This window comes from Lissotriton vulgaris, unplaced genomic scaffold, assembly GCF_964263255.1.
Source record: "Lissotriton vulgaris unplaced genomic scaffold, aLisVul1.2 SCAFFOLD_1527, whole genome shotgun sequence".
NCBI lineage: Eukaryota > Metazoa > Chordata > Amphibia > Caudata > Salamandridae > Lissotriton > Lissotriton vulgaris.
Window position 1 is genome coordinate 554,733 of NW_028241337.1, and position 21,050 is coordinate 575,782.

Consider the following 21,050-nt stretch of genomic DNA (forward strand, 5'->3'; position numbering starts at 1 on the left):
TCCTGAACAGATTATCATAACAAAACCAATGGTTACCTTGATACACCGTCGAGTAACCCATAATTCGTGATTGGTAAACGGGAAACTCAGGAAGCAACTCAGGCCTACGTTCCCCCAAAATCGACGTAAAAATACCCCAGGCATTGCCCCAGTTCCCAATGTTCTCATTTACCTTAAAGGCGGCCATTTTTGCGCGCCAAACACTCGGATGCATTAGGTCCTTCTGACTTTTTACATGCTCCACATCGTAATGATCAACAAGCAAGGAAAAAATATTCACGTATTCCCCTGCCCAGATCTTTTCCTTTATGGCTAAAGGCACATGCCGTCCCAATCTCTCTCTACGAGAGGGTGCTGACTCGTCCCGTGCAATCGGCAATGGCCGCTTACCTGAACCGGACGCAGCTTCTGCCGCTTGCGGCTTGTCTATCCCTGCCAACGGTGCGGCCACTCTAGCTGCCACCTTCTTCTCGCGAAGTTTTTTGATCAGCGCCTGTGCCTCAGCAGCCGTGGCGCCATCACTGCTATCCCCCAACCATGCCGCTAGCTGTGCTGCCAGCTCGGGGGGCATGTCTTCCTTAGGTGTCGGGGTGACGACAACGGGGATTGGATTCCCCTCGATCGGTACTGGGGTCGGCGCCTCGAGCGGGGCAGAGGGAGCCGGGGCGTCCCCCCCAGCTGGAACCCTTTTCGTTCTCTTAGGTCTCCCTCCAGCCGGTGGTTGGCCCGATCCCTCCTCCCCATCTCGCTCCGCCAGCCGCTTCTTTATGTCGGACATATCCTTAAAAAGGGCCCGAACCATCTGCTCGGTCGTCATTCTCTTTGGGCCTTTCTTGGGCATCTCTCCGACGAAGTCTCTGAAAGACAAAGAAAAAGATCAAAACGCTCAAAATTGCTCTTCGTTCCGTCCCGAGCTCACGTGTAGCGAGGAGGTGCAGCTTCGGAGCACAAGAACAAGAGGACGTCTTCTGGTCTTGCGCCTTCTTTTATCCGTCTTCAGGGCGGGCGAAAACCCGCCCCTGCCCGCCCCGGGGGCGTGGCTGGCTGCGTCGGTGTCTAGGCCAGCCCACTCTAGGGCGGGAAAAGGCGCGCCCCGGCTACGCCGCTTCGGGCATACCAGCCGAGACGCGCCTCCCGCCCAAAAATGGCTTCCCGGGGGGATCGAGGCACTCATCCATACGTTCGGGGGGACCGAGTGGTCGCCCCTTTCCATTTTCAGCAGTATCATTGGGAATTTCCTCTTGGGCATAGACTATGAAACATTTTCAAAGCAAACAGTCTCTGTTTAAGTAGAATTTCTTTCACTGCCATTTTGGTAAATGTTTCTGGTGATGGAGAAGCAGGATTGCTGGTTACTGTTTCAATTAGTTATAAAATAGAGGAGGGATAAAATTGACCCAGTTGGTGTTCGAACCCTTAGCGTTTGAATGCTTTTGCTCCATTCGCCTAGGACTCCAAGCCGCAATCCATTGCACCAGAGATCCGACCTGATTCAACAAGGTGATCAGAGATTCACAAATAAAAAGATGACCTATAAGTTGTTGACCAACTTTATCAAATTAATCGGACACTAGCTTACATTTTGAACATTGAATTGGATAAAAGATAATCAACATGTCAAACTACATGATACAGTTTGGGTAAGTCTTCTTAACCCTTGTCAAAGAAAGTAGAGCACAGATGGGTATGTAAGGACTCGATCAAGACTTTTTTGAACCATCTGTAATTGGAATTCCCATTCATTGGATCCTGAAAAGAGTATGCAATTGATATACATTTTCTTTAACCAAGCCGCCTGAACAGGGACTTGAACCCTGGGCCCTCAGATTAAAAGTGTGATTCTCTACCGACTGAGCTATCCAGGCTCTGAGGCAGCACCCCACAAAATGACATTATCAACATTAGGAAGTGTCCCAACTATCACTACGTTTTTTAACCCCTTGCGTGCGGGGCGTATTTTCCGCCTGTGCTGACTCCGCCTTGCGCGGGCGGAGTCATGACGGAACGGTTTCGTCATCAGCACAGCTCACCCGTAGCTGATGACGGAACCGTTCTGTCATCAGCACGCAAGGGGTTAAGATGGTTGCCGGTATTAGTACTAAATACAGAGAATATAATAATGAGTTGGTACTTGGGATAACAGGATAACAGGGATAAAACTGACTCTGGTGGGATTCGAACCCACAACCTTTGAATATCTATTTTACATTCACCTAGAAGTCCAACGCGCTATCCATTGCGCCACAGAGCCAATCTGCTATAATGAGGTGCAGAGATGTTCTGAAATGAAATAATGAGCTATTAGCTGTTGATCAGCTTTATAAAGTTCATTTGATACTATAACCATGGCTTTATTTTGAATATTGAATTGGTGAAATGATATTCACCGTCTCAGACTACATGATACCATTGGTAAATCTACGTACGACTTAAGTTTAGTCAAATGGCACATAATATGTGAGACAGATGTGTATTTCACAACTCCATGAAAGACGTTTTTGCAATTTTAGTAATGGAATATCTTATTCGTCATGCAGGGGTCCACAAAAAGAGCATACAATTAGAGTACTTTTTCTTTAAAGGAAACAACCGCCTTAAAAGTGGTCTTGAACCCTGGACCCTCAGATTAAAAGTCTGATGCTCTACCGACTGAGCTATCCAGGCTCTGCTATACTCTACCTTAAAATCAGCTAAACAAATGTGGACGTACACTGACCTACACTTTGTATATTTATATAATTACATATATTAGCAATCAATATTCTAGAGTTTAATAATGAATTGATATTTTAAGCATTTGAAATTTCAGCAGCACACGTAATCCATTATAACTCCGGAAATTTGTACTATCTCATTTTCGGATGACATAGAAATCACGTGTTTAAAATGACACTGTGAAATTAATAAAGGGCCAAATACTATTACTAACTCCTAAATTACATTTTCAGCAGTATCATTGGGAATTTCCTCTTGGGCATAGACTATGCAACATTTTCAAAGCAAACAGTCTCTGTTTAAGTAGACTTTCTTTCACTGCCATTTTGGTAAATGTTTCTGGTGATGGAGAAGCAGGATTGCTGGTTACTGTTTCAATTAGTTATAAAATAGAGGAGGGATAAAATTGACCCAGTTGGTGTTCGAACCCTTAGCGTTTGAATGCTTTTGCTACATTCGCCTAGGACTCCAAGCCGCAATCCATTGCACCAGAGATCCGACCTGATTCAACAAGGTGATCAGAGATTCACAAATAAAAAGATGACCTATAAGTTGTTGACCAACTTTATCAAATTAATCGGACACTAGCTTACATTTTGAACATTGAATTGGATAAAAGATAATCAACATGTCAAACTACATGATACAGTTTGGGTAAGTCTTCTTAACCCTTGTCAAAGAAAGTAGAGCACAGAAGGGTATGTAAGGACTCGATCAAGACTTTTTTGAACCATCTGTAATTGGACTTCCAATTCATTGGATCCTGAAAAGAGTATGCAATTGATATACATTTTTTTTAACCAAGCTGCCTGAACAGGGACTTGAACCCTGGACCCTCGGATTAAAAGTCTGATGCTCTACCGACTGAGCTATCCAGGCTCTGAGGCAGCAATACACAAAATGACATTATCAACATTAGGAAGTGTCCCAACTATCACTACGTTTTTTATCCCCTTGCGTGCGGGGCGTATTTTCCGCCTGTGCTGACTCCGCCTTGCGCGGGCGGAGTCATGACGGAACGGTTTCGTCATCAGCACAGCTCACCCGTAGCTGATGACGGAAATGTTCTGTCATCAGCACGCAAGGGGTTAAGATGGTTGCCGGTATTAGTACTAAATACAGAGAATATAATAATGAATTGGTACTTGGGATAACAGGATAACAGGGATAAAACTGACTCTGGTGGGATTCGAACCCACAACCTTTGAATATCTTTTTTACATTCACCTAGAAGTCCAATGCGTTATCCATTGCGCCACAGAGCCAATCTGCTATAATGAGGTGCAGAGATGTTCTGAAATGAAATAATGAGCTATTAGCTGTTGATCAGCTTTATAAAGTTCATTTGATACTATAACCATGGCTATATTTTGAATATTGAATTGGTGAAATGATATTCACCGTCTCAGACTACATGATACCATTGGTAAATCTACGTACGACTTAAGTTTAGTCAAATGGCACATAATATGTGAGACAGATGTGTATTTCACAACTCCATGAAAGACGTTTTTGCAATTTTAGTAATGGAATATCTTATTCGTCATGCAGGGGTCCACAAAAAGAGCATACAATTAGAGTACTTTTTCTTTAAAGGAAACAACCGCCTGAACAGGGACTTGAACCCTGGACCCTCAGATTAAAAGTCTGATGCTCTACCGACTGAGCTATCCAGGCTCTGCTATACTCTACCTTAAAATCAGCTAAACAAATGTGGACGTACACTGACCTACACTTTGTATATTTATATAATTACATATATTAGCAATCAATATTCTAGAGTTTAATAATGAATTGATATTTTAAGCATTTGAAATTTCAGCAGCACACGTAATCCATTAAAACTCCGGAAATTTGTACTATCTCATTTTCGGATGACATAGAAATCACGTGTTTAAAATGACACTGTGAAATTAATAAAGGGCCAAATACTATTTCTAACTCCTAAATTACATTTTCAGCAGTATCATTGGGAATTTCCTCTTGGGCATAGACTATGAAACATTTTCAAAGCAAACAGTCTCTGTTTAAGTAGAATTTCTTTCACTGCCATTTTGGTAAATGTTTCTGGTGATGGAGAAGCAGGATTGCTGGTTACTGTTTCAATTAGTTATAAAATAGAGGAGGGATAAAATTGACCCAGTTGGTGTTCGAACCCTTAGCGTTTGAATGCTTTTGCTCCATTCGCCTAGGACTCCAAGCCGCAATCCATTGCACCAGAGATCCGACCTGATTCAACAAGGTGATCAGAGATTCACAAATAAAAAGATGACCTATAAGTTGTTGACCAACTTTATCAAATTAATCGGACACTAGCTTACATTTTGAACATTGAATTGGATAAAAGATAATCAACATGTCAAACTACATGATACAGTTTGGGTAAGTCTTCTTAACCCTTGTCAAAGAAAGTAGAGCACAGATGGGTATGTAAGGACTCGATCAAGACTTTTTTGAACCATCTGTAATTGGAATTCCCATTCATTGGATCCTGAAAAGAGTATGCAATTGATATACATTTTTTTTAACCAAGCTGCCTGAACAGGGACTTGAACCCTGGACCCTCGGATTAAAAGTCTGATGCTCTACCGACTGAGCTATCCAGGCTCTGAGGCAGCAATACACAAAATGACATTATCAACATTAGGAAGTGTCCCAACTATCACTACGTTTTTTAACCCCTTGCGTGCGGGGCGTATTTTCCGCCTGTGCTGACTCCGCCTTGCGCGGGCGGAGTCATGACGGAACGGTTTCGTCATCAGCACAGCTCACCCGTAGCTGATGACGGAAACGTTCTGTCATCAGCACGCAAGGGGTTAAGATGGTTGCCGGTATTAGTACTAAATACAGAGAATATAATAATGAATTGGTACTTGGGATAACAGGATAACAGGGATAAAACTGACTCTGGTGGGATTCGACCCCACAACCTTTGAATATCTATTTTACATTCACCTAGAAGTCCAATGCGCTATCCATTGCGCCACAGAGCCAATCTGCTATAATGAGGTGCAGAGATGTTCTGAAATGAAATAATGAGCTATTAGCTGTTGATCAGCTTTATAAAGTTCATTTGATACTATAACCATGGCTTTATTTTGAATATTGAATTGGTGAAATGATATTCACCGTCTCAGACTACATGATACCATTGGTAAATCTACGTACGACTTAAGTTTAGTCAAATGGCACATAATATGTGAGACAGATGTGTATTTCACAACTCCATGAAAGACGTTTTTGCAATTTTAGTAATGGAATATCTTATTCGTCATGCAGGGGTCCACAAAAAGAGCATACAATTAGAGTACTTTTTCTTTAAAGGAAACAACCGCCTGAACAGGGACTTGAACCCTGGACCCTCAGATTAAAAGTCTGATGCTCTACCGACTGAGCTATCCAGGCTCTGCTATACTCTACCTTAAAATCAGCTAAACAAATGTGGACGTACACTGACCTACACTTTGTATATTTATATAATTACATATATTAGCAATCAATATTCTAGAGTTTAATAATGAATTGATATTTTAAGCATTTGAAATTTCAGCAGCACACGTAATCCATTATAACTCCGGAAATTTGTACTATCTCATTTTCGGATGACATAGAAATCACGTGTTTAAAATGACACTGTGAAATTAATAAAGGGCCAAATACTATTACTAACTCCTAAATTACATTTTCAGCAGTATCATTGGGAATTTCCTCTTGGGCATAGACTATGCAACATTTTCAAAGCAAACAGTCTCTGTTTAAGTAGACTTTCTTTCACTGCCATTTTGGTAAATGTTTCTGGTGATGGAGAAGCAGGATTGCTGGTTACTGTTTCAATTAGTTATAAAATAGAGGAGGGATAAAATTGACCCAGTTGGTGTTCGAACCCTTAGCGTTTGAATGCTTTTGCTACATTCGCCTAGGACTCCAAGCCGCAATCCATTGCACCAGAGATCCGACCTGATTCAACAAGGTGATCAGAGATTCACAAATAAAAAGATGACCTATAAGTTGTTGACCAACTTTATCAAATTAATCGGACACTAGCTTACATTTTGAACATTGAATTGGATAAAAGATAATCAACATGTCAAACTACATGATACAGTTTGGGTAAGTCTTCTTAACCCTTGTCAAAGAAAGTAGAGCACAGATGGGTATGTAAGGACTCGATCAAGACTTTTTTGAACCATCTGTAATTGGACTTCCCATTCATTGGATCCTGAAAAGAGTATGCAATTGATATACATTTTTTTTAACCAAGCTGCCTGAACAGGGACTTGAACCCTGGACCCTCGGATTAAAAGTCTGATGCTCTACCGACTGAGCTATCCAGGCTCTGAGGCAGCAATACACAAAATGACATTATCAACATTAGGAAGTGTCCCAACTATCACTACGTTTTTTAACCCCTTGCGTGCGGGGCATATTTTCCGCCTGTGCTGACTCCGCCTTGCGCGGGCGGAGTCATGACGGAACGGTTTCGTCATCAGCACAGCTCACCCGTAGCTGATGACGGAAATGTTCTGTCATCAGCACGCAAGGGGTTAAGATGGTTGCCGGTATTAGTACTAAATACAGAGAATATAATAATGAATTGGTACTTGGGATAACAGGATAACAGGGATAAAACTGACTCTGGTGGGATTCGAACCCACAACCTTTGAATATCTTTTTTACATTCACCTAGAAGTCCAATGCGTTATCCATTGCGCCACAGAGCCAATCTGCTATAATGAGGTGCAGAGATGTTCTGAAATGAAATAATGAGCTATTAGCTGTTGATCAGCTTTATAAAGTTCATTTGATACTATAACCATGGCTATATTTTGAATATTGAATTGGTGAAATGATATTCACCGTCTCAGACTACATGATACCATTGGTAAATCTACGTACGACTTAAGTTTAGTCAAATGGCACATAATATGTGAGACAGATGTGTATTTCACAACTCCATGAAAGACGTTTTTGCAATTTTAGTAATGGAATATCTTATTCGTCATGCAGGGGTCCACAAAAAGAGCATACAATTAGAGTACTTTTTCTTTAAAGGAAATAACCGCCTGAACTGGGACTTGAACCCTGGACCCTCAGATTAAAAGTCTGATGCTCTACCGACTGAGCTATCCAGGCTCTGCTATACTCTACCTTAAAATCAGCTAAACAAATGTGGACGTACACTGACCTACACTTTGTATATTTATATAATTACATATATTAGCAATCAATATTCTAGAGTTTAATAATGAATTGATATTTTAAGCATTTGAAATTTTAGCAGCACACGTAATCCATTATAACTCCGGAAATTTGTACAATCTCATTTTCGGATGACATAGAAATCACGTGTTTAAAATGACACTGTGAAATTAATAAAGGGCCAAATACTATTACTAACTCCTAAATTACATTTTCAGCAGTATCATTGGGAATTTCCTCTTGGGCATAGACTATGCAACATTTTCAAAGCAAACAGTCTCTGTTTAAGTAGACTTTCTTTCACTGCCATTTTGGTAAATGTTTCTGGTGATGGAGAAGCAGGATTGCTGGTTACTGTTTCAATTAGTTATAAAATAGAGGAGGGATAAAATTGACCCAGTTGGTGTTCGAACCCTTAGCGTTTGAATGCTTTTGCTACATTCGCCTAGGACTCCAAGCCGCAATCCATTGCACCAGAGATCCGACCTGATTCAACAAGGTGATCAGAGATTCACAAATAAAAAGATGACCTATAAGTTGTTGACCAACTTTATCAAATTAATCGGACACTAGCTTACATTTTGAACATTGAATTGGATAAAAGATAATCAACATGTCAAACTACATGATACAGTTTGGGTAAGTCTTCTTAACCCTTGTCAAAGAAAGTAGAGCACAGATGGGTATGTAAGGACTCGATCAAGACTTTTTTGAACCATCTGTAATTGGAATTCCCATTCATTGGATCCTGAAAAGAGTATGCAATTGATATACATTTTCTTTAACCAAGCCGCCTGAACAGGGACTTGAACCCTGGGCCCTCAGATTAAAAGTCTGATGCTCTACCGACTGAGCTATCCAGGCTCTGAGGCAGCACCCCACAAAATGACATTATCAACATTAGGAAGTGTCCCAACTATCACTACGTTTTTTAACCCCTTGCGTGCGGGGCGTATTTTCCGCCTGTGCTGACTCCGCCTTGCGCGGGCGGAGTCATGACGGAACGGTTTCGTCATCAGCACGCAAGGGGTTAAGATGGTTGCCGGTATTAGTACTAAATACAGAGAATATAATAATGAGTTGGTACTTGGGATAACAGGATAACAGGGATAAAACTGACTCTGGTGGGATTCGAACCCACAACCTTTGAATATCTATTTTACATTCACCTAGAAGTCCAATGCGCTATCCATTGCGCCACAGAGCCAATCTGCTATAATGAGGTGCAGAGAAGTTCTGAAATGAAATAATGAGCTATTAGCTGTTGATCAGCTTTATAAAGTTCATTTGATACTATAACCATGGCTTTATTTTGAATATTGAATTGGTGAAATGATATTCACCGTCTCAGACTACATGATACCATTGGTAAATCTACGTACGACTTAAGTTTAGTCAAATGGCACATAATATGTGAGACAGATGTGTATTTCACAACTCCATGAAAGACGTTTTTGCAATTTTAGTAATGGAATATCTTATTCGTCATGCAGGGGTCCACAAAAAGAGCATACAATTAGAGTACTTTTTCTTTAAAGGAAACAACCGCCTGAACAGGGACTTGAACCCTGGACCCTCAGATTAAAAGTCTGATGCTCTACCGACTGAGCTATCCAGGCTCTGCTATACTCTACCTTAAAATCAGCTAAACAAATGTGGACGTACACTGACCTACACTTTGTATATTTATATAATTACATATATTAGCAATCAATATTCTAGAGTTTAATAATGAATTGATATTTTAAGCATTTGAAATTTCAGCAGCACACGTAATCCATTAAAACTCCGGAAATTTGTACTATCTCATTTTCGGATGACATAGAAATCACGTGTTTAAAATGACACTGTGAAATTAATAAAGGGCCAAATACTATTTCTAACTCCTAAATTACATTTTCAGCAGTATCATTGGGAATTTCCTCTTGGGCATAGACTATGAAACATTTTCAAAGCAAACAGTCTCTGTTTAAGTAGAATTTCTTTCACTGCCATTTTGGTAAATGTTTCTGGTGATGGAGAAGCAGGATTGCTGGTTACTGTTTCAATTAGTTATAAAATAGAGGAGGGATAAAATTGACCCAGTTGGTGTTCGAACCCTTAGCGTTTGAATGCTTTTGCTACATTCGCCTAGGACTCCAAGCCGCAATCCATTGCACCAGAGATCCGACCTGATTCAACAAGGTGATCAGAGATTCACAAATAAAAAGATGACCTATAAGTTGTTGACCAACTTTATCAAATTAATCGGACACTAGCTTACATTTTGAACATTGAATTGGATAAAAGATAATCAACATGTCAAACTACATGATACAGTTTGGGTAAGTCTTCTTAACCCTTGTCAAAGAAAGTAGAGCAGAGATGGGTATGTAAGGACTCGATCAAGACTTTTCTGAACCATCTGTAATTGGAATTCCCATTCATTGGATCCTGAAAAGAGTATGCAATTGATATACATTTTCTTTAACCAAGCCGCCTGAACAGGGACTTGAACCCTGGGCCCTCAGATTAAAAGTCTGATGCTCTACCGACTGAGCTATCCAGGCTCTGAGGGAGCACCCCACAAAATGACATTATCAACATTAGGAAGTGTCCCAACTATCACTACGTTTTTTAACCCCTTGCGTGCGGGGCGTATTTTCCGCCTGTGCTGACTCCGCCTTGCGCGGGCGGAGTCATGACGGAACGGTTTCGTCATCAGCACAGCTCACCCGTAGCTGATGACGGAAACGTTCTGTCATCAGCACGCAAGGGGTTAAGATGGTTGCCGGTATTAGTACTAAATACAGAGAATATAATAATGAATTGGTACTTGGGATAACAGGATAACAGGGATAAAACTGACTCTGGTGGGATTCGAACCCACAACCTTTGAATATCTTTTTTACATTCACCTAGAAGTCCAATGCGTTATCCATTGCGCCACAGAGCCAATCTGCTATAATGAGGTGCAGAGATGTTCTGAAATGAAATAATGAGCTATTAGCTGTTGATCAGCTTTATAAAGTTCATTTGATACTATAACCATGGCTATATTTTGAATATTGAATTGGTGAAATGATATTCACCGTCTCAGACTACATGATACCATTGGTAAATCTACGTACGACTTAAGTTTAGTCAAATGGCACATAATATGTGAGACAGATGTGTATTTCACAACTCCATGAAAGACGTTTTTGCAATTTTAGTAATGGAATATCTTATTCGTCATGCAGGGGTCCACAAAAAGAGCATACAATTAGAGTACTTTTTCTTTAAAGGAAATAACCGCCTGAACTGGGACTTGAACCCTGGACCCTCAGATTAAAAGTCTGATGCTCTACCGACTGAGCTATCCAGGCTCTGCTATACTCTACCTTAAAATCAGCTAAACAAATGTGGACGTACACTGACCTACACTTTGTATATTTATATAATTACATATATTAGCAATCAATATTCTAGAGTTTAATAATGAATTGATATTTTAAGCATTTGAAATTTTAGCAGCACACGTAATCCATTATAACTCCGGAAATTTGTACAATCTCATTTTCGGATGACATAGAAATCACGTGTTTAAAATGACACTGTGAAATTAATAAAGGGCCAAATACTATTACTAACTCCTAAATTACATTTTCAGCAGTATCATTGGGAATTTCCTCTTGGGCATAGACTATGCAACATTTTCAAAGCAAACAGTCTCTGTTTAAGTAGACTTTCTTTCACTGCCATTTTGGTAAATGTTTCTGGTGATGGAGAAGCAGGATTGCTGGTTACTGTTTCAATTAGTTATAAAATAGAGGAGGGATAAAATTGACCCAGTTGGTGTTCGAACCCTTAGCGTTTGAATGCTTTTGCTACATTCGCCTAGGACTCCAAGCCGCAATCCATTGCACCAGAGATCCGACCTGATTCAACAAGGTGATCAGAGATTCACAAATAAAAAGATGACCTATAAGTTGTTGACCAACTTTATCAAATTAATCGGACACTAGCTTACATTTTGAACATTGAATTGGATAAAAGATAATCAACATGTCAAACTACATGATACAGTTTGGGTAAGTCTTCTTAACCCTTGTCAAAGAAAGTAGAGCACAGATGGGTATGTAAGGACTCGATCAAGACTTTTTTGAACCATCTGTAATTGGAATTCCCATTCATTGGATCCTGAAAAGAGTATGCAATTGATATACATTTTCTTTAACCAAGCCGCCTGAACAGGGACTTGAACCCTGGGCCCTCAGATTAAAAGTCTGATGCTCTACCGACTGAGCTATCCAGGCTCTGAGGCAGCACCCCACAAAATGACATTATCAACATTAGGAAGTGTCCCAACTATCACTACGTTTTTTAACCCCTTGCGTGCGGGGCGTATTTTCCGCCTGTGCTGACTCCGCCTTGCGCGGGCGGAGTCATGACGGAACGGTTTCGTCATCAGCACGCAAGGGGTTAAGATGGTTGCCGGTATTAGTACTAAATACAGAGAATATAATAATGAGTTGGTACTTGGGATAACAGGATAACAGGGATAAAACTGACTCTGGTGGGATTCGAACCCTCAACCTTTGAATATCTATTTTACATTCACCTAGAAGTCCAACGCGCTATCCATTGCGCCACAGAGCCAATCTGCTATAATAAGGTGCAGAGATGTTCTGAAATGAAATAATGAGCTATTAGCTGTTGATCAGCTTTATAAAGTTCATTTGATACTATAACCATGGCTTTATTTTGAATATTGAATTGGTGAAATGATATTCACCGTCTCAGACTACATGATACCATTGGTAAATCTACGTACGACTTAAGTTTAGTCAAATGGCACATAATATGTGAGACAGATGTGTATTTCACAACTCCATGAAAGACGTTTTTGCAATTTTAGTAATGGAATATCTTATTCGTCATGCAGGGGTCCACAAAAAGAGCATACAATTAGAGTACTTTTTCTTTAAAGGAAACAACCGCCTGAACAGGGACTTGAACCCTGGACCCTCAGATTAAAAGTCTGATGCTCTACCGACTGAGCTATCCAGGCTCTGCTTTACTCTACCTTAAAATCAGCTAAACAAATGTGGACGTACACTGACCTACACTTTGTATATTTATATAATTACATATATTAGCAATCAATATTCTAGAGTTTAATAATGAATTGATATTTTAAGCATTTGAAATTTCAGCAGCACACGTAATCCATTATAACTCCGGAAATTTGTACTATCTCATTTTCGGATGACATAGAAATCACGTGTTTAAAATGACACTGTGAAATTAATAAAGGGCCAAATACTATTACTAACTCCTAAATTACATTTTCAGCAGTATCATTGGGAATTTCCTCTTGGGCATAGACTATGCAACATTTTCAAAGCAAACAGTCTCTGTTTAAGTAGACTTTCTTTCACTGCCATTTTGGTAAATGTTTCTGGTGATGGAGAAGCAGGATTGCTGGTTACTGTTTCAATTAGTTATAAAATAGAGGAGGGATAAAATTGACCCAGTTGGTGTTCGCACCCTTAGCGTTTGAATGCTTTTGCTACATTCGCCTAGGACTCCAAGCCGCAATCCATTGCACCAGAGATCCGAACTGATTCAACAAGGTGATCAGAGATTCACAAATAAAAAGATGACCTATAAGTTGTTGACCAACTTTATCAAATTAATCGGACACTAGCTTACATTTTGAACATTGAATTGGATAAAAGATAATCAACATGTCAAACTACATGATACAGTTTGGGTAAGTCTTCTTAACCCTTGTCAAAGAAAGTAGAGCACAGATGGGTATGTAAGGACTCGATCAAGACTTTTTTGAACCATCTGTAATTGGAATTCCCATTCATTGGATCCTGAAAAGAGTATGCAATTGATATACATTTTCTTTAACCAAGCCGCCTGAACAGGGACTTGAACCCTGGGCCCTCAGATTAAAAGTCTGATGCTCTACCGACTGAGCTATCCAGGCTCTGAGGCAGCACCCCACAAAATGACATTATCAACATTAGGAAGTGTCCCAACTATCACTACGTTTTTTAACCCCTTGCGTGCGGGGCGTATTTTCCGCCTGTGCTGACTCCGCCTTGCGCGGGCGGAGTCATGACGGAACGGTTTCGTCATCAGCACGCAAGGGGTTAAGATGGTTGCCGGTATTAGTACTAAATACAGAGAATATAATAATGAGTTGGTACTTGGGATAACAGGATAACAGGGATAAAACTGACTCTGGTGGGATTCGAACCCACAACCTTTGAATATCTATTTTACATTCACCTAGAAGTCCAATGCGCTATCCATTGCGCCACAGAGCCAATCTGCTATAATGAGGTGCAGAGATGTTCTGAAATGAAATAATGAGCTATTAGCTGTTGATCAGCTTTATAAAGTTCATTTGATACTATAACCATGGCTTTATTTTGAATATTGAATTGGTGAAATGATATTCACCGTCTCAGACTACATGATACCATTGGTAAATCTACGTACGACTTAAGTTTAGTCAAATAGCACATAATATGTGAGACAGATGTGTATTTCACAACTCCATGAAAGACGTTTTTGCAATTTTAGTAATGGAATATCTTATTCGTCATGCAGGGGTCCACAAAAAGAGCATACAATTAGAGTACTTTTTCTTTAAAGGAAACAACCGCCTGAACAGGGACTTGAACCCTGGACCCTCAGATTAAAAGTCTGATGCTCTACCGACTGAGCTATCCAGGCTCTGCTATACTCTACCTTAAAATCAGCTAAACAAATGTGGACGTACACTGACCTACACTTTGTATATTTATATAATTACATATATTAGCAATCAATATTCTAGAGTTTAATAATGAATTGATATTTTAAGCATTTGAAATTTCAGCAGCACACGTAATCCATTAAAACTCCGGAAATTTGTACTATCTCATTTTCGGATGACATAGAAATCACGTGTTTAAAATGACACTGTGAAATTAATAAAGGGCCAAATACTATTTCTAACTCCTAAATTACATTTTCAGCAGTATCATTGGGAATTTCCTCTTGGGCATAGACTATGAAACATTTTCAAAGCAAACAGTCTCTGTTTAAGTAGAATTTCTTTCACTGCCATTTTGGTAAATGTTTCTGGTGATGGAGAAGCAGGATTGCTGGTTACTGTTTCAATTAGTTATAAAATAGAGGAGGGATAAAATTGACCCAGTTGGTGTTCGAACCCTTAGCGTTTGAATGCTTTTGCTCCATTCGCCTAGGACTCCAAGCCGCAATCCATTGCACCAGAGATCCGACCTGATTCAACAAGGTGATCAGAGATTCACAAATAAAAAGATGACCTATAAGTTGTTGACCAACTTTATCAAATTAATCGGACACTAGCTTACATTTTGAACATTGAATTGGATAAAAGATAATCAACATGTCAAACTACATGATACAGTTTGGGTAAGTCTTCTTAACCCTTGTCAAAGAAAGTAGAGCAGAGATGGGTATGTAAGGACTCGATCAAGACTTTTCTGAACCATCTGTAATTGGAATTCCCATTCATTGGATCCTGAAAAGAGTATGCAATTGATATACATTTTCTTTAACCAAGCCGCCTGAACAGGGACTTGAACCCTGGGCCCTCAGATTAAAAGTCTGATGCTCTACCGACTGAGCTATCCAGGCTCTGAGGGAGCACCCCACAAAATGACATTATCAACATTAGGAAGTGTCCCAACTATCACTACGTTTTTTAACCCCTTGCGTGCGGGGCGTATTTTCCGCCTGTGCTGACTCCGCCTTGCGCGGGCGGAGTCATGACGGAACGGTTTCGTCATCAGCACAGCTCACCCGTAGCTGATGACGGAAACGTTCTGTCATCAGCACGCAAGGGGTTAAGATGGTTGCCGGTATTAGTACTAAATACAGAGAATATAATAATGAATTGGTACTTGGGATAACAGGATAACAGGGATAAAACTGACTCTGGTGGGATTCGAACCCACAACCTTTGAATATCTTTTTTACATTCACCTAGAAGTCCAATGCGTTATCCATTGCGCCACAGAGCCAATCTGCTATAATGAGGTGCAGAGATGTTCTGAAATGAAATAATGAGCTATTAGCTGTTGATCAGCTTTATAAAGTTCATTTGATACTATAACCATGGCTATATTTTGAATATTGAATTGGTGAAATGATATTCACCGTCTCAGACTACATGATACCATTGGTAAATCTACGTACGACTTAAGTTTAGTCAAATGGCACATAATATGTGAGACAGATGTGTATTTCACAACTCCATGAAAGACGTTTTTGCAATTTTAGTAATGGAATATCTTATTCGTCATGCAGGGGTCCACAAAAAGAGCATACAATTAGAGTACTTTTTCTTTAAAGGAAATAACCGCCTGAACTGGGACTTGAACCCTGGACCCTCAGATTAAAAGTCTGATGCTCTACCGACTGAGCTATCCAGGCTCTGCTATACTCTACCTTAAAATCAGCTAAACAAATGTGGACGTACACTGACCTACACTTTGTATATTTATATAATTACATATATTAGCAATCAATATTCTAGAGTTTAATAATGAATTGATATTTTAAGCATTTGAAATTTTAGCAGCACACGTAATCCATTATAACTCCGGAAATTTGTACAATCTCATTTTCGGATGACATAGAAATCACGTGTTTAAAATGACACTGTGAAATTAATAAAGGGCCAAATACTATTACTAACTCCTAAATTACATTTTCAGCAGTATCATTGGGAATTTCCTCTTGGGCATAGACTATGCAACATTTTCAAAGCAAACAGTCTCTGTTTAAGTAGACTTTCTTTCACTGCCATTTTGGTAAATGTTTCTGGTGATGGAGAAGCAGGATTGCTGGTTACTGTTTCAATTAGTTATAAAATAGAGGAGGGATAAAATTGACCCAGTTGGTGTTCGAACCCTTAGCGTTTGAATGCTTTTGCTACATTCGCCTAGGACTCCAAGCCGCAATCCATTGCACCAGAGATCCGACCTGATTCAACAAGGTGATCAGAGATTCACAAATAAAAAGATGACCTATAAGTTGTTGACCAACTTTATCAAATTAATCGGACACTAGCTTACATTTTGAACATTGAATTGGATAAAAGATAATCAACATGTCAAACTACATGATACAGTTTGGGTAAGTCTTCTTAACCCTTGTCAAAGAAAGTAGAGCACAGATGGGTATGTAAGGACTCGATCAAGACTTTTTTGAACCATCTGTAATTGGAATTCCCATTCATTGGATCCTGAAAAGAGTATGCAATTGATATACATTTTCTTTAACCAAGCCGCCTGAACAGGGACTTGAACCCTGGGCCCTCAGATTAAAAGTCTGATGCTCTACCGACTGAGCTATCCAGGCTCTGAGGCAGCACCCCACAAAATGACATTATCAACATTAGGAAGTGTCCCAACTATCACTACGTTTTTTAACCCCTTGCGTGCGGGGCGTATTTTCCGCCTGTGCTGACTCCGCCTTGCGCGGGCGGAGTCATGACGGAACGGTTTCGTCATCAGCACGCAAGGGGTTAAGATGGTTGCCGGTATTAGTACTAAATACAGAGAATATAATAATGAGTTGGTACTTGGGATAACAGGATAACAGGGATAAAACTGACTCTGGTGGGATTCGAACCCTCAACCTTTGAATATCTATTTTACATTCACCTAGAAGTCCAACGCGCTATCCATTGCGCCACAGAGCCAATCTGCTATAATAAGGTGCAGAGATGTTCTGAAATGAAATAATGAGCTATTAGCTGTTGATCAGCTTTATAAAGTTCATTTGATACTATAACCATGGCTTTATTTTGAATATTGAATTGGTGAAATGATATTCACCGTCTCAGACTACATGATACCATTGGTAAATCTACGTACGACTTAAGTTTAGTCAAATGGCACATAATATGTGAGACAGATGTGTATTTCACAACTCCATGAAAGACGTTTTTGCAATTTTAGTAATGGAATATCTTATTCGTCATGCAGGGGTCCACAAAAAGAGCATACAATTAGAGTACTTTTTCTTTAAAGGAAACAACCGCCTGAACAGGGACTTGAACCCTGGACCCTCAGATTAAAAGTCTGATGCTCTACCGACTGAGCTATCCAGGCTCTGCTTTACTCTACCTTAAAATCAGCTAAACAAATGTGGACGTACACTGACCTACACTTTGTATATTTATATAATTACATATATTAGCAATCAATATTCTAGAGTTTAATAATGAATTGATATTTTAAGCATTTGAAATTTCAGCAGCACACGTAATCCATTATAACTCCGGAAATTTGTACTATCTCATTTTCGGATGACATAGAAATCACGTGTTTAAAATGACACTGTGAAATTAATAAAGGGCCAAATACTATTACTAACTCCTAAATTACATTTTCAGCAGTATCATTGGGAATTTCCTCTTGGGCATAGACTATGCAACATTTTCAAAGCAAACAGTCTCTGTTTAAGTAGACTTTCTTTCACTGCCATTTTGGTAAATGTTTCTGGTGATGGAGAAGCAGGATTGCTGGTTACTGTTTCAATTAGTTATAAAATAGAGGAGGGATAAAATTGACCCAGTTGGTGTTCGCACCCTTAGCGTTTGAATGCTTTTGCTACATTCGCCTAGGACTCCAAGCCGCAATCCATTGCACCAGAGATCCGAACTGATTCAACAAGGTGATCAGAGATTCACAAATAAAAAGATGACCTATAAGTTGTTGACCAACTTTATCAAATTAATCGGACACTAGCTTACATTTTGAACATTGAATTGGATAAAAGATAATCAACATGTCAAACTACATGATACAGTTTGGGTAAGTCTTCTTAACCCTTGTCAAAGAAAGTAGAGCACAGATGGGTATGTAAGGACTCGATCAAGACTTTTTTGAACCATCTGTAATTGGAATTCCCATTCATTGGATCCTGAAAAGAGTATGCAATTGATATACATTTTCTTTAACCAAGCCGCCTGAACAGGGACTTGAACCCTGGGCCCTCAGATTAAAAGTCTGATGCTCTACCGACTGAGCTATCCAGGCTCTGAGGCAGCACCCCACAAAATGACATTATCAACATTAGGAAGTGTCCCAACTATCACTACGTTTTTTAACCCCTTGCGTGCGGGGCGTATTTTCCGCCTGTGCTGACTCCGCCTTGCGCGGGCGGAGTCATGACGGAACGGTTTCGTCATCAGCACGCAAGGGGTTAAGATGGTTGCCGGTATTAGTACTAAATACAGAGAATATAATAATGAGTTGGTACTTGGGATAACAGGATAACAGGGATAAAACTGACTCTGGTGGGATTCGAACCCACAACCTTTGAATATCTATTTTACATTCACCTAGAAGTCCAATGCGCTATCCATTGCGCCACAGAGCCAATCTGCTATAATGAGGTGCAGAGATGTTCTGAAATGAAATAATGAGCTATTAGCTGTTGATCAGCTTTATAAAGTTCATTTGATACTATAACCATGGCTTTATTTTGAATATTGAATTGGTGAAATGATATTCACCGTCTCAGACTACATGATACCATTGGTAAATCTACGTACGACTTAAGTTTAGTCAAATGGCACATAATATGTGAGACAGATGTGTATTTCACAACTCCATGAAAGACGTTTTTGCAATTTTAGTAATGGAATATCTTATTCGTCATGCAGGGGTCCACAAAAAGAGCATACAATTAGAGTACTTTTTCTTTAAAGGAAACAACCGCCTGAACAGGGACTTGAACCCTGGACCCTCAGATTAAAAGTCTGATGCTCTACCGACTGAGCTATCCAGGCTCTGCTATACTCTACCTTAAAATCAGCTAAACAAATGTGGACGTACACTGACCTACACTTTGTATATTTATATAATTACATATATTAGCAATCAATATTCTAGAGTTTAATAATGAATTGATATTTTAAGCATTTGAAATTTCAGCAGCACACGTAATCCATTAAAACTCCGGAAATTTGTACTATCTCATTTTCGGATGACATAGAAATCACGTGTTTAAAATGACACTGTGAAATTAATAAAGGGCCAAATACTATTTCTAACTCCTAAATTACATTTTCAGCAGTATCATTGGGAATTTCCTCTTGGGCATAGACTATGAAACATTTTCAAAGCAAACAGTCTCTGTTTAAGTAGAATTTCTTTCACTGCCATTTTGGTAAATGTTTCTGGTGATGGAGAAGCAGGATTGCTGGTTACTGTTTCAATTAGTTATAAAATAGAGGAGGGATAAAATTGACCCAGTTGGTGTTCGAACCCTTAGCGTTTGAATGCTTTTGCTCCATTCGCCTAGGACTCCAAGCCGCAATCCATTGCACCAGAGATCCGACCTGATTCAACAAGGTGATCAGAGATTCACAAATAAAAAGATGACCTATAAGTTGTTGACCAACTTTATCAAATTAATCGGACACTAGCTTACATTTTGAACATTGAATTGGATAAAAGATAATCAACATGTCAAACTACATGATACAGTTTGGGTAAGTCTTCTTAACCCTTGTCAAAGAAAGTAGAGCACAGATGGGTATGTAAGGACTCGATCAAGACTTTTTTGAACCATCTGTAATTGGAATTCCCATTCATTGGATCCTGAAAAGAGTATGCAATTGATATACATTTTTTTTAACCAAGCTGCCTGAACAGGGACTTGAACCCTGGACCCTCGGATTAAAAGTCTGATGCTCTACCGACTGAGCTATCCAGGCTCCGAGGCAGCAATACACAAAATGACATTATCAACATTAGGAAGTGTCCCAACTATCACTACGTTTTTTAACCCCTTGCGTGCGGGGCGTATTTTCCGCCTGTGCTGACTCCGCCTTGCGCGGGCGGAGTCATGACGGAACGGTTTCGTCATCAGCACAGCTCACCCGTAGCTGATGACGGAAACGTTCTGTCATCAGCACGCAAGGGGTTAAGATGGTTGCCGGTATTAGTACTAAATACAGAGAATATAATAATGAATTGGTACTTGGGATAACAGGATAACAGGGATAAAACTGACTCTGGTGGGATTCGACCCCACAACCTTTGAATATCTATTTTACATTCACCTAGAAGTCCAATGCGCTATCCATTGCGCCACAGAGCCAATCT

The 21,050-nt window shown here is 39.8% G+C and overlaps 26 non-coding genes across 26 annotated transcripts; all 26 read right to left on the bottom strand.

Moving 5' to 3' along the window:
- Nucleotides 1-2,160: 2,160 nt before the first annotated feature.
- On the bottom strand, nt 2,161-2,251 carry TRNAR-UCU (transfer RNA arginine (anticodon UCU)). The gene is given in 2 exon segments: nt 2,161-2,196; nt 2,215-2,251. It is a non-coding gene; the product is annotated as a tRNA-Arg (tRNA).
- Nucleotides 2,252-3,889: 1,638 nt separating this feature from the next.
- Nucleotides 3,890-3,980, bottom strand: TRNAR-UCU (transfer RNA arginine (anticodon UCU)). Its single transcript is given in 2 exon segments — nt 3,890-3,925; nt 3,944-3,980. It is a non-coding gene; the product is annotated as a tRNA-Arg (tRNA).
- Nucleotides 3,981-4,319: 339 nt separating this feature from the next.
- TRNAK-UUU (transfer RNA lysine (anticodon UUU)) lies at nt 4,320-4,392 on the bottom strand. Its single transcript has one exon. It is a non-coding gene; the product is annotated as a tRNA-Lys (tRNA).
- Nucleotides 4,393-5,617: 1,225 nt separating this feature from the next.
- Nucleotides 5,618-5,708, bottom strand: TRNAR-UCU (transfer RNA arginine (anticodon UCU)). Its single transcript is given in 2 exon segments — nt 5,618-5,653; nt 5,672-5,708. It is a non-coding gene; the product is annotated as a tRNA-Arg (tRNA).
- Nucleotides 5,709-6,047: 339 nt separating this feature from the next.
- On the bottom strand, nt 6,048-6,120 carry TRNAK-UUU (transfer RNA lysine (anticodon UUU)). Its single transcript has one exon. It is a non-coding gene; the product is annotated as a tRNA-Lys (tRNA).
- A 1,225-nt stretch (nt 6,121-7,345) lies between these two features.
- Nucleotides 7,346-7,436, bottom strand: TRNAR-UCU (transfer RNA arginine (anticodon UCU)). Its single transcript is given in 2 exon segments — nt 7,346-7,381; nt 7,400-7,436. It is a non-coding gene; the product is annotated as a tRNA-Arg (tRNA).
- A 1,269-nt stretch (nt 7,437-8,705) lies between these two features.
- Nucleotides 8,706-8,778, bottom strand: TRNAK-UUU (transfer RNA lysine (anticodon UUU)). The gene has a single exon. It is a non-coding gene; the product is annotated as a tRNA-Lys (tRNA).
- Nucleotides 8,779-9,030: 252 nt separating this feature from the next.
- Nucleotides 9,031-9,121, bottom strand: TRNAR-UCU (transfer RNA arginine (anticodon UCU)). The gene is given in 2 exon segments: nt 9,031-9,066; nt 9,085-9,121. It is a non-coding gene; the product is annotated as a tRNA-Arg (tRNA).
- Nucleotides 9,122-9,460: 339 nt separating this feature from the next.
- Nucleotides 9,461-9,533, bottom strand: TRNAK-UUU (transfer RNA lysine (anticodon UUU)). The gene has a single exon. It is a non-coding gene; the product is annotated as a tRNA-Lys (tRNA).
- An 857-nt stretch (nt 9,534-10,390) lies between these two features.
- TRNAK-UUU (transfer RNA lysine (anticodon UUU)) lies at nt 10,391-10,463 on the bottom strand. The gene has a single exon. It is a non-coding gene; the product is annotated as a tRNA-Lys (tRNA).
- Nucleotides 10,464-10,758: 295 nt separating this feature from the next.
- On the bottom strand, nt 10,759-10,849 carry TRNAR-UCU (transfer RNA arginine (anticodon UCU)). Its single transcript is given in 2 exon segments — nt 10,759-10,794; nt 10,813-10,849. It is a non-coding gene; the product is annotated as a tRNA-Arg (tRNA).
- Nucleotides 10,850-12,118: 1,269 nt separating this feature from the next.
- Nucleotides 12,119-12,191, bottom strand: TRNAK-UUU (transfer RNA lysine (anticodon UUU)). Its single transcript has one exon. It is a non-coding gene; the product is annotated as a tRNA-Lys (tRNA).
- A 252-nt stretch (nt 12,192-12,443) lies between these two features.
- Nucleotides 12,444-12,534, bottom strand: TRNAR-UCU (transfer RNA arginine (anticodon UCU)). The gene is given in 2 exon segments: nt 12,444-12,479; nt 12,498-12,534. It is a non-coding gene; the product is annotated as a tRNA-Arg (tRNA).
- Nucleotides 12,535-12,873: 339 nt separating this feature from the next.
- Nucleotides 12,874-12,946, bottom strand: TRNAK-UUU (transfer RNA lysine (anticodon UUU)). Its single transcript has one exon. It is a non-coding gene; the product is annotated as a tRNA-Lys (tRNA).
- An 857-nt stretch (nt 12,947-13,803) lies between these two features.
- Nucleotides 13,804-13,876, bottom strand: TRNAK-UUU (transfer RNA lysine (anticodon UUU)). Its single transcript has one exon. It is a non-coding gene; the product is annotated as a tRNA-Lys (tRNA).
- Nucleotides 13,877-14,128: 252 nt separating this feature from the next.
- Nucleotides 14,129-14,219, bottom strand: TRNAR-UCU (transfer RNA arginine (anticodon UCU)). The gene is given in 2 exon segments: nt 14,129-14,164; nt 14,183-14,219. It is a non-coding gene; the product is annotated as a tRNA-Arg (tRNA).
- Nucleotides 14,220-14,558: 339 nt separating this feature from the next.
- TRNAK-UUU (transfer RNA lysine (anticodon UUU)) lies at nt 14,559-14,631 on the bottom strand. The gene has a single exon. It is a non-coding gene; the product is annotated as a tRNA-Lys (tRNA).
- An 857-nt stretch (nt 14,632-15,488) lies between these two features.
- Nucleotides 15,489-15,561, bottom strand: TRNAK-UUU (transfer RNA lysine (anticodon UUU)). Its single transcript has one exon. It is a non-coding gene; the product is annotated as a tRNA-Lys (tRNA).
- A 295-nt stretch (nt 15,562-15,856) lies between these two features.
- Nucleotides 15,857-15,947, bottom strand: TRNAR-UCU (transfer RNA arginine (anticodon UCU)). Its single transcript is given in 2 exon segments — nt 15,857-15,892; nt 15,911-15,947. It is a non-coding gene; the product is annotated as a tRNA-Arg (tRNA).
- Nucleotides 15,948-17,216: 1,269 nt separating this feature from the next.
- TRNAK-UUU (transfer RNA lysine (anticodon UUU)) lies at nt 17,217-17,289 on the bottom strand. Its single transcript has one exon. It is a non-coding gene; the product is annotated as a tRNA-Lys (tRNA).
- Nucleotides 17,290-17,541: 252 nt separating this feature from the next.
- On the bottom strand, nt 17,542-17,632 carry TRNAR-UCU (transfer RNA arginine (anticodon UCU)). Its single transcript is given in 2 exon segments — nt 17,542-17,577; nt 17,596-17,632. It is a non-coding gene; the product is annotated as a tRNA-Arg (tRNA).
- Nucleotides 17,633-17,971: 339 nt separating this feature from the next.
- TRNAK-UUU (transfer RNA lysine (anticodon UUU)) lies at nt 17,972-18,044 on the bottom strand. The gene has a single exon. It is a non-coding gene; the product is annotated as a tRNA-Lys (tRNA).
- Nucleotides 18,045-18,901: 857 nt separating this feature from the next.
- TRNAK-UUU (transfer RNA lysine (anticodon UUU)) lies at nt 18,902-18,974 on the bottom strand. The gene has a single exon. It is a non-coding gene; the product is annotated as a tRNA-Lys (tRNA).
- Nucleotides 18,975-19,226: 252 nt separating this feature from the next.
- TRNAR-UCU (transfer RNA arginine (anticodon UCU)) lies at nt 19,227-19,317 on the bottom strand. Its single transcript is given in 2 exon segments — nt 19,227-19,262; nt 19,281-19,317. It is a non-coding gene; the product is annotated as a tRNA-Arg (tRNA).
- A 339-nt stretch (nt 19,318-19,656) lies between these two features.
- Nucleotides 19,657-19,729, bottom strand: TRNAK-UUU (transfer RNA lysine (anticodon UUU)). Its single transcript has one exon. It is a non-coding gene; the product is annotated as a tRNA-Lys (tRNA).
- A 1,225-nt stretch (nt 19,730-20,954) lies between these two features.
- TRNAR-UCU (transfer RNA arginine (anticodon UCU)) lies at nt 20,955-21,045 on the bottom strand. Its single transcript is given in 2 exon segments — nt 20,955-20,990; nt 21,009-21,045. It is a non-coding gene; the product is annotated as a tRNA-Arg (tRNA).
- Between the last annotated feature and the right edge of the window lie 5 nt (nt 21,046-21,050).